Below are 9,880 nucleotides of genomic sequence, written 5' to 3'. Positions count from 1 at the left end.
GAATGGGAAAAAAAATATTTTCAAATCGTATACCTGATAAGGGGATAATATCCAGAATATATATGAAGATCTCCTACAACTCAACAACAACCAATTTTAAAAATGGGCAAAGGACATAATTGACATTTCTCCAAAGACATACAAATGGCCAACAAGCACATGAAAAGATGCTTAATATTACTCATCATTAGAGAAAAATAAATTGAAACCACAATGAGATATCACTTCATGTCCGTTACAATGGCCACTATAAAAAACACACAAACCAACCAAGTGTTGGTGAAGATGTAGAGAAATTGGAATCGCTGTGCACTCTTGGGGAATGTAAACATTGCAAGCCCTGTGGAACTTCCTCAAAATATTAAATACAGAATTACCATATGACCCAGCAAATTTCACTTCTGGGTATATATCCAGAAGAACTGACAGCAGGATGTTAAAGAGGTATTTTAGTAACAGCATTACTCACAATTCCCAAGAGGTGGGCACAATACAGATGTCCATCAGTGGAAGAATGAATAAAGAAAATAGGGAATATACATATGATAGAATATTATCTGGACTTAAAAAAAGAAGGAAATCCTATCACATGCTACAACACGGATGAGCCTTAAAGACATAATGCTCAGTGAAATAAGCCAGTCACAAAAGGAAAAACACCATATTATTCCAGTTCCATGAGGTCCCTGGTGTGATCAAATTCATCTACACAGAAGGTAAAAGGGTGGTTTACCAGGCATATGGGAAAGGAAGAATGGGGAGTTGTTTTTTGCTGGGTAGAGAGTTTTGGATTTGTAAGATAAAAAGTTCTGGAGTTCTGTTGTATGACAATGTGAATATATTTAACACTACTGACCTGTAAACTTCAAAATAGTTATGATTAATTTTTTTAACCACAATTAAAAGAAAAATTGAGATGATGGTGGCCAAACCTTATTCAGTTTTAGAATGCTTCCCTTACCCTCCTCTGTTGCCAAGTCACTGCTACTTTTTAAATTGAACTTGCCAGTGTTAAGACATGGACATAGATGGGTTATTTCTACCAAATCTCTGGTGTCGGTTGTATCTGTTAGGAATGCTTTTCAGGCAGAAATAACAAAAAGTCTATTACTCGATGGCTTAAAGACAAGGGTTTATTTTCTTCATGCTACTAGAGGTAAGCAGTTGCTGGCAATGAGTCACCTCTTCTTATCTTTGAATGCCCACTTAATCCTTAGTCATCCTGCAGACTTCAGCGTAGGCCTCCTTGGCCAGGACTGTGTGCAGTAGAGCCTGGGGAAATGAAGGAGTCACCTAGGCAAGGCTCATTGCTGCCCTGAACAAAGCTGGGGTATTGTCAGCAAGGGGCAGGAGAAGGGAAAGGTGAGGAGAGCACTGCCAGGTCTGCCTCATAGGAACAGAGATATCATATAGGCTAGACTCAAATGTCACCTCCTCAGAGAATTTTTCCTTGACCCCACTCACACATTGATTGTCTGTCCCTCCCGATAGTGGGTTATTAGGTCTTGAAGGCAGAGATTCTTATCTTGTTGACTCCTGTATTCCCCAGTGCCTGGCATGTAGTAGATGCTCAATAAGTATCTATTGGCTGAAAATAAGATCAGTGTTGGGAGAAAAGAAGAAATAGCCTGAGAAGTCAGTGGAGGGCTGTCGAGTGGTGGTTCCTGAACCTGGCTCCACATTAGGACCCCCATCCCCTAAAGTGCTTCTAAGAGAAAAAAAAAAAAAAAGATGAATAAAACAAAGCAATACTTGGGCCCTACCCTCCAGAGATTCTGATCCGATGGGTGGGATCTGGATATTGGTGTTTTCTTAAATGCCTCCTGATGATTCCAGTGTGCAACCAGGATTGAGAGCCATGGTGCTATAGGGTCACAAAGCAGGTTCGAGGACAACACTGGAACATGAAAGTTATGGTAAAGTAGTAAGAAGCAAATTTATGGTAAAGAAATTTCATACGGGTGGTGACAAAGATGGGTTCCTCAATTAAAGACGTTGAGATGATTACTTGACCATCTGGAAAGAACACTGGATCTTTATTCCTGGTACCAGAATAAAACCCACAAGGATCCAAATTTTAAACATTATAAAACAAGATGGAGGAAAGGCGAAAACCATGAAGTTACAGATAAATTTATAATTGTGGTGGGGAAGACCTTATTTAGCTGGTTATAAGCCTAAAAAGAAAAGGTTAGTAATTTTGAAAACATAAATTTGATGTCTGAATGTTATGCAAGACCATAAATGAAGTAAAAATACAAGGAACAAACTGGGAAAAAATGTTTACAATATTCGTGCCACAAAATGGACTACATTTTCTTAGCAAAGAACTCAAATCAATAGTATGATTCTGACACCAGTTCTAATTCTGCTCATCAATTCCAGAATGTGGGTGTTTTCCCCACACCACTAAGCAATTCGGAGACACCAGCTGAGTGTCCTACAATTCAACTCAATTCTGACACTCCCCCAGAGAGAGCCTCAGATCCCACAGGTGAAAGGCTCAGTCTGACAAGACCGCCGGCACTTCAGATGCCAATTCCAAGTCCAGGCTGTCACCTGCCTTCTGATTAGACTAGCTATAAATCTGAGGTTCCCATGACCCCTCCTTGTGTTTGATTGATTTGCTAGAGCAGTTCACAGAACTCAGGAAAAGTTTCCTTACTAGGTTAATGGGTTATTCTAAAAGGACATAACTCAGAAAAAAACCAGATGGAAGAGATGCACAAGGGAAGGGATGGGGGAGGGGCAAGGTGTTTCCATGTCCTCCTCTCCAGGTGCCATTCTCCCCAAATCTCCATGTGTTTGTGTGCCCAGAAACCCAACAAACCTCATCCTTTTGGGCTTTTATGGAAGCTTCATTACCTAGGCATGATTGATTAAATCTTCGTTCATTGGTGACTGAATCCAATCTCTGGCCCCTTTCTCCTCCTTAGAGGTCAGAGGTGGGCCTAAAAGTTGCAGCCCTCTAATCACAGGGGGTCCCTTGGCAACCAGCTCCCACCCACAGGTACTTTCCAAAAGTACCCTCATTAACATAACAAAAGATATCTTTAATGGTCCTCATTGCTTAGGAAATTCCAAGGGTTTTAGGAGCTTGATGCCAGGAAAGGGATGAAGACCAAATATATAAAAATATACATATTTTTTCACAGCACCACAAATAGAAAACGTGCAAACAACCTAACAGCAAAATGGACAATGGGTTTCAACAGACAGCTCTTGAAGATGTTCACCCACACTTGAAACGAAAAGAAACTCTTGTTAAAACAACAGAGTCCTAAGTATGTATCTGAGAGAAATGAAATCGTACATGCACACAGAAACGTGTACATTCATGTTCACAGCAGCATTATTCCCAAGAGCCAAAAAGTGGAAAAGACCCAAGTATACATCCTCTGGAGAATGGATAAGCAAAATGGGGTCTATCTCCATGATGGAATGTTCTGCCATAAAAAAGAAGTGCTGACACAGGCTACAGCATGGAAAACCCTTGCAAACATTACGCTAAGTGAAGTAAGGCAGACACAAAAGCTCATAGAGGGTATGATTTCCTTTTTACGAAATGGCCCCAGTAGGCAAATCTATCCATGCAGAGAGTGGATTCGTGGCTGCTAGGGGCTGGGGGAGGGCAGGAAATGGGACAGTGACTGTTAAGGGTACCAGGTTTCTTTCTGGAGTGATGGAAATGCTCTCAAATTGATGCTGCTGATGGTGGCCCAACTCTAAGTACACTAAAAACTATTTGAGTGTTCAGTCTACATGGATGAATTGTAGAGAATGAGAATTATATTTCAATGAAGTTGTTGAAAAACACCGAGATAGGACTTTTCACTCCTCCGTTTTGACAAAATTAGGGACTGTGTAGGGGGACAGACTCTTTCATATATTGTTGAGACACTTGTAAATTAATGCCATCCTTTTGAAGGGCGTTTTGGCAATTTCTACCAGAATTAAAAATTCATATATCCGGGGTGCCTGGGTGGCTCAGTGGGTTAAAGCCTCTGTCCTCGGCTCAGGTCATGATCTCAGGGTCTTGGGATCTAGCCCCACATCAGGCTCTCTGCTCAGCAGGGAGCCTGCTTCCCCCCACCTGACCCCGGCTGTCTCTCTGCCTACTTGTAATCTCTCTTGGTCAAATAAATAAATAAATAAATAAATAAATCTTTTTAAAAAATGGTGTATCCTTTGACAGAGTGCTTCCACGTTAACTGGCCCTGCGGAAATATCTACAGTGTGAATCGGGCTCACCAAGGGGCTGCTGGGCTACAGTTAAGAGGCAAGAAACTGGAAAGTGATATACATCGACAGAGAATGCACTCAGACAACAGAAAAAAGCATGGCCATTAAAAAGGCGGCAGTAGCTTAGACCATGTTGATGCGGAAAGCTCTGCAGAGATGCGTTTTAGGTGGGAAACTGGCAAGGCGTGAAAACAGTGGGCAGAGTGATTCTGTTTTTATCAGTCAAAGCCAGTCTACCAAAGTATTCAGGAAAGAAATGCAAAGAGCGATCACATCCAGGGAGAGGGACTGAGATAGAAGAGCAGGTTTTAGTTTTCATTTGGTAATCTTTCAGGACTGTCTGAATTTTCTAAATGTGGGCCTGCATTAGCTTTATTTTTAAAATTCCACCAGGATTATCTGTACGGCCATATTTCGAGTCGTTTTCATTTTCTTTGTGCTTTACGGTCTTGAGAATCTTTTGTAATCTTTGGCATTCCAGAGTTGTGTGTGATGGGTATGTGTGTGTGTGACACACTGCTCTTCCCCCAAGAGGACCCACACAGAGCTCAGGACTTCATCCCATTCTCAGGAAAGGCAGTAGGGTGGGCTGGAGAGGTATGGCGGGGAGGGGCACTTCAGTAAGCTTTGGCCAATCCTCTCTGCAGAGACAGCTCCCTCCTCCTCCTCAGCCTGCACCTGTGATAGGAAGCCAGCTCACAGTGAAGGGACAGGTTCAGGTGAGGAGGCAGGGACAGAGAACAGAGTCCACTCCTCTCAAACAGCAAAGTGCACACATGGGAATGGGTCCAACAGGATGCCCAGTTGATGTGGAAGGAGCTGGACCAGGGCCTAAATTCTAAATGAGGGCTGCAAGGGCCTCTGAAGCCTGGTCTCCAGAGGGCCCAGATCCTGAGAGCCACGGAGGGCTGGGGCCATGCGTGTGTGTGTGTGTGTGTACCCATATGCATACGTGTCTGGGAGGAAGGGGTTCCAGGGTCTGTGTTCCTAAATGCATTAGGGGGCTACCCGTCTGTGTTTCATGCATGTGGCAGAAGCAGATTTACTCTGCAGCTCTGGGTCCCTTGCTTACACAGGCCTCCTCCAAGCCTCTGTCTCTAATTTGTATTCAGAGTTTTGGTCTTCCTTTTTGAAAACCAGTCCACCCCCACCCCTGCATATAAACATGGGGCCCAACAAAACTGGGATCTGCCCTGGCATATTTATCTCAGACTGTCCCATGTTCATCATGACTATGTCTCTGTCTCTCTTCCGTTGTCCCCCTCCTTCTTGCTTTCCCTCTTTCCTTTCCTCCTTCTGTATTTGTGCTCTAGAAACTTCCCCTTCTGTGACAGAGGGACAGAGATGAAGGAGACAATCCATTCCAGAGAGGTTCGGGGGTCCACAGGAGCGTATTGTGGGACATCCCCCTTCCTCCTTGGACCATCAGGAAAATGGAGAGTGGAAGAATGGAAGAATCAGCAGGGTGGCCAGACACAGGCTGAGCCATGGGGGAATGCACTGTGGGTCCATGTCTGTCTGTAAGCATCTGTGTCTGCACCTATCTGTGCATTTGTGTGTGATGCTGTGGGTGTGTGCCTGTGGCCGTGGGGTATGTGTTTCCCTCCATGTGTGCAGCTGAGGGAGAACCTGCATGCCAACGTGCTGTTTGTTGCTGGCCTCAATGTGTCTTTGAGGGAGAGAGTCCAGGCAGCACTGTGGGCTAATGAGTTCTCATGGCTGTGCAACTCCCTCAGGGACAGTCCTCACTGGCAAAGCAAACCACCCTTAGGAGCCCAGAGATGGGAGCAATGACTTCATCCTTCCCCAGGGTGTCCAAACATCTTTGCTGATCTCAAGGGGCCCTGCCAACCTGACCTGGCTGAGCCCAAGGCCAGGGGCTCTAACAGATGCAATGATTTCTCAACGTTTGGGCATCATCTGGTCACCTGGCTGGACCAGCTCCTTGACTTGTGGTTTGGATGGTAGATGCAGGTAGCCAAGCCTGGGTATAAGGTTGCCATGGCGACTGCCCTACTAAGTACTCAATACTGGCAAGAAGGGTACTTTTCAAGCCCAACCCATTTCTGTTTCAGAGTTGGCTCAGAGAGGGCTGGAGAAATCTTTAAGTTTATCTAGAATACCTGTGGTTATTCTCTGCCTAGGCTCCACATCCCAGATCCCTTAGCCATGGTTTTCACCTGTTCTGTGTTCCCCCAACAAGGCCAATCCCTGTGGATGCCATCACCTGGGCTTCCTCGGTTTTAGGCTCCCAGTTGGGTTCGGCCAGTGGGAGGCACTGATGAGCATCAGAGGGTGGGAGGAGAGAAAGGTGGGGTATTTCCCCTGACCTATTCCCAGTTTTGGCAGTGACTGTGTCTCTAGCCACAGCTTTTCTCGGGGGACCCTTCACCCGACACTAAGGCTCTTACCGCTTCCAGGAAACCACTCCTCTCCTCCTCACTTCAAGTTTAGGGGGTAAAGTATCCCCTCAGCTGCAGCCCAGACACTGCACCATCCCACTCATTTCCTTATGACAGTGCCCCCCAACCCCACCATACACTTGGGGTAAATTACCCCTTTGCTAAATTCTTTTCATGAAACCCTATTGACTGGGTCCTGCCTCTTCTGTTGGGACACTGCTTGGTACACATTTTCCCATTGTGGTAGGAATAAAACATACACTACATTCTCCTGCTCCATCTGGCGTCTAGTCTTCACACTTGGGGTTTCCTCTGATCATTTAAGAACCATCTCTTCATCAATAAAACAAATAACAAAACACATTGTATATGGTTAGCATGCTTGGCACTCTTAAGGTTTTAAAAAACACTAGCCAGTAACATTATTATTCTTGCCAAGTCCTGGAATGCAAATAGAAGTGCTTTCTTATTAAAGGGCCTGGTTTTAATACTGTTGTCAACTTAACTAATATTAACTAATATTAAATATTGGATCTGTGCCATTCATTAGTCATCTTTGGTACATTTCTGCAGTTAATGTTGTCACTGAATGCCTGTATTTTTTAAAAAGGAGTGTTAATGTTTTGAGGGTTTCTCATTCATTTGAAGATGAAACATATTCTAAGATTGCACAAAGGGGGAAAATTATAAGTATATAATTTTTGATAAATCAGTGTCTTGTTATATCACATTTTAAAAAAATTTTATTTATTTATTTGACAGAGAGCGACAACGCAAGAGAGGGAACACAAGCAGGGGGAGTGGGAGAGGGAGGAGCAGGTTTCCCGCTGAGCAGGGGGCCCAATGTGGGGCTGGAACCCAGGACCCTGGGATCATGACCTGAGCCAAACGCAGACACTTAATAACTGAGCCACCCAAGTATCCCTCACAACGACATTTTAAAATAAGATTTACAGGGGTGCCTGGGTGGCTCAGTGGGTTAAAGCCTCTGCCTTCAGCTCAGGTCATGAGCCCCTCTCTCTCTACCTGCCTCTCTGCCTACTTGTGATCTTGTCTGTCAAATAAATAAATAAAATCTTAAAAAAATAAGATTCACAGGATTAAAAAGTAGAAAACAGGGGCAGCTGGGTGGCTCAGTTGGATAAGCGGCTGTCTTCAGCTCAGGTCATGATCCCAGGGTCCTGGGATCAAGCCCTGCATCGGGCTCCTTGCTCATTGGGGAGCCTGCTTTTCCCCTGCCTGCTGTTCCCCCTGCTTGTGATTGCTTCTCTGTCTCTCACTCCCTTGCTCTCTCCACATCAAATAAATAAACTTAAAAAAAAAAATGGAAAACAACTATCTCTTCCAAGATGCCTTCATGACCAGTGTCTAAATTGGGGGGCACCATCACTCTCTCCCACTTCTCAGCCCATGCCTTTCACAACACTTATATTTTGCAATTTATTATCACTTCTTAGTTTGAGATTTGTCTCTCTCACTCCACCATCATCTTGACTAAGACATTCAGATCTTGCCTGTTGGGTTCACAGCTGTGTCCCAGTGCATGTCTTGGTGAGTGGCCATTCCAAGATGCTGTAACAAAGAGGCCCCAAGCAATAGGAATAACCTAGTTAATTTCTCCCACAGGTGATGGTGTAGGTCAGTGGTCCAGGCTGGTATGGTGGTTTGAAGGTGTTCCTAAGCCCCTGGGGCTCCTCAGACCACCTCACTTCTGAGCCACACAGGGGACAATTTGAAAAAACCTCTTACCCAGAGCAATCAATCCTACTCTGTTTGGTTGTGGCTTCCTGAGTCTGGCCTGCCCTAGACCCTTGTTCTCCCAACAACAAGGGGTGGGGTGTTTCAAACCACAGAGCACGTTGCCTGAGATGAACTTCTCACGGTGAAACAGGTTTGCTACACACAGGTTCTTACCTGTTATTAAAGATTACTTTTTTTCCTTCTGTGGCTACAGTTTACAACTGTCCACATTCCTGACCCTAGGGAATTATTTCACCACTCTGTGCCTCAGTTTCTTCCTCTGTAGAATGGGGAGAACTGTTGTTCTCCTCCTAGGCTTGTTACAAGGATGAAGTGATCATAAAGCTCTTAGAATTGAACCCAGCAGACAGGAGGTGCTCTTTAAATAGTCATCAGCATTACTATCTCTTTAGATGGTCTCAACTTCCCCACGGGGTAGGTGAGAAGGCATCACCTCATTTTCAAATGCAGAAACGAAGGACCAATGTTCTAAAGCAAACTTGCCCAAGGCCATGGTGCTGACAGGTGGCCTTGTCTAGGTTTAACCCAGACCTGCACCTCAGCTCAAATAATGAAAAAACTGGGGTGACAGCAACCCCTCCTAGGAATTGGTTGCGAGAATCCAATGCCATCATAAAATCAAGTGATAGGCACTTGGAGGGCACCGTTCAAATGTCTGTGCCCTTCTCCTTCACGGTGGCCCACTCTGTCACGCACACGAGCGCCCTCACGGAGCCACCAGGGATCCCAGCTACCCTGTTCCTGGCAGCCCTTGGGTCAGCTGCTTGTTTGGCTGGAGGGGGCAGCTGGGCCAACAGAGGGGCCCATTGTCTCTGTCTTCTGGAGCTCTGTTGTTGCAGCCTAGTCCCAGCGTCCAGCCCCAAGGCACTCCCAGCTATCACTTGGGCTTGTTGGATCAGGGTGGGAGGGACAGGGAGCGAGCTCGGATACCTGGCTGTACCCTTAAGACTGGATCTCCAGACCGGCTCTGCTGACGAGGAAACTGAGGCTAGGAGCCCAAATGACGTGTGGGGAGTTTGTCTCATCTTGGGGTCGCCAAAGATGGGGAGGGGAGGGCACACGTGTGGCCTCAAGTCAGAGAAGTCATGGATTTCATTAGGTCACAGACTGCAGGGCCAGAGCACCCCCATCCCATTTTACTGGAAACGGAGGCCCCAGAGTGAGGACGCTTGCCCAAGGTCACACAGCGCACCTGCCGCAGAATCAGCGGGGAAACCCGGCGTCCCTAGGCCTCAACCCTGAAAGAGAGCAAGGGCGCGGGTCGGCTGGGGGCGGGACAGTGGGTGGCCCCCTCCCCCGGGGCGGAGCGATTCCGCACGTTCCAAACCTCCGTGGCGAGCCTGGTGAAAACTCGGGCGGCCCTCCCCCTAGGGGGCGTGGCTTCCCGAGTCAGCCGGGATTCCACTGGGCCTTTGTCTGCGAAGGCGGGACTTCGCGCTTGATGGCCGTTGGAGGCGTGGCCTCCTAACTGCGGG

At 46.1% G+C, this 9,880-nt stretch overlaps 1 long non-coding RNA gene across 1 annotated transcript; it reads right to left on the bottom strand.

Moving 5' to 3' along the window:
* Window positions 1-1,149: 1,149 nt before the first annotated feature.
* On the bottom strand, window positions 1,150-9,878 carry LOC131824272 (uncharacterized). Its single transcript, XR_009350814.1, has 3 exons — window positions 9,733-9,878; window positions 1,465-1,588; window positions 1,150-1,272 (listed from the first exon to the last, which is right to left on the bottom strand). It is a non-coding gene; the product is annotated as an uncharacterized LOC131824272 (long non-coding RNA).
* Between the last annotated feature and the right edge of the window lie 2 nt (window positions 9,879-9,880).

The sequence above is a fragment of the Mustela lutreola genome, chromosome 2 (genome assembly GCF_030435805.1).
Source record: "Mustela lutreola isolate mMusLut2 chromosome 2, mMusLut2.pri, whole genome shotgun sequence".
Taxonomy (NCBI): domain Eukaryota; kingdom Metazoa; phylum Chordata; class Mammalia; order Carnivora; family Mustelidae; genus Mustela; species Mustela lutreola.
This window is presented reverse-complemented; position numbering and strand designations above follow the sequence as displayed.